The sequence below is a fragment of the Mandrillus leucophaeus genome, unplaced genomic scaffold, assembly GCF_000951045.1.
Source record: "Mandrillus leucophaeus isolate KB7577 unplaced genomic scaffold, Mleu.le_1.0 Scaffold1, whole genome shotgun sequence".
In the NCBI taxonomy this organism is placed as follows: domain Eukaryota; kingdom Metazoa; phylum Chordata; class Mammalia; order Primates; family Cercopithecidae; genus Mandrillus; species Mandrillus leucophaeus.
The window spans coordinates 9340465-9341392 of NW_012098097.1; positions in this window are offsets into that span (position 1 = coordinate 9340465).

Here is a 928-nt window from a genome sequence, read left to right on the forward strand (position 1 = left end):
GCGAGTCTCCCCCAGACTTCTCCGATGTCAGTCCCTGGTCCCACCACTTCCGTCAAGGACGAATGAGAGCGGGCTGGTACCGTCGCCCACCCTCCCCCTGTCCTGCAGTCCCCCTGCCCCGTCCCTTACCTGGCTCAGAGCGCAGCCGGGGCCAGAGGAAGGTTCTGGAAGAAGTTCCTCCCACCCCCTGCGGCTCTCTGCCCCCAGCTCGGGGGCCCTGCCAGCGACTCTTGCCGCCCCCCCGCCCGACGGCGCTTCTCTGAGCTACCGCGGCCCCGGGACCGGCATTAAGTAGCCGCTCCAAAGGCTTCTCCCGCTGCCATGGCGACGCTCCGCCCCCATAAACAGCTTCCGCCGCTGCTATTGGTCAGTACGTCTCCAAGGAGACCGCGGGCACTTGCCACTCTCTCCGGCGGCAACTCTCTTCGAACTCCCTCCTTCTGCCGCCCTCTCCCGCGCCACCCAACCCCCTACCCGCCGCTACGTCCCTGCTCGGCTCATTCCCGCCCGAGGGCCCCGCGCTGGGGTCGGAAAAGCGCGCGGCCCGCGGCACCGGGAACCGCTATGGATCCGTTCGTCCTGGGGAACTACGACTCTCGCCCCCACCCCCTTTCTGTCCCGGTCGCTCTGAGGCGTCGACTGCTCCTGGGACGGAGCCTGCGGTTGGGGGTCTAAGGCTGGGAGCGGACTCAGGCTCGGGAACCGTATCCTTGAGATTTTCTTTCCTTTCCGCTACGAGTGGCGCTTTCTCAAGTTTCCGCAGCCTTTCCCTCTCCCCTGACTCTTAGGGTCTTTCTCTGGTGCCCCAGGCAGGTCTGACTTTCCGATGCCATCTGCCGCTTACATCCACAGAGGCGGCAGACACACCCAGGAGGCAGGGTAATCCAGTGTGTCCCAGTAAGCAGCTCTTTCCCCACCCGTATCCTCG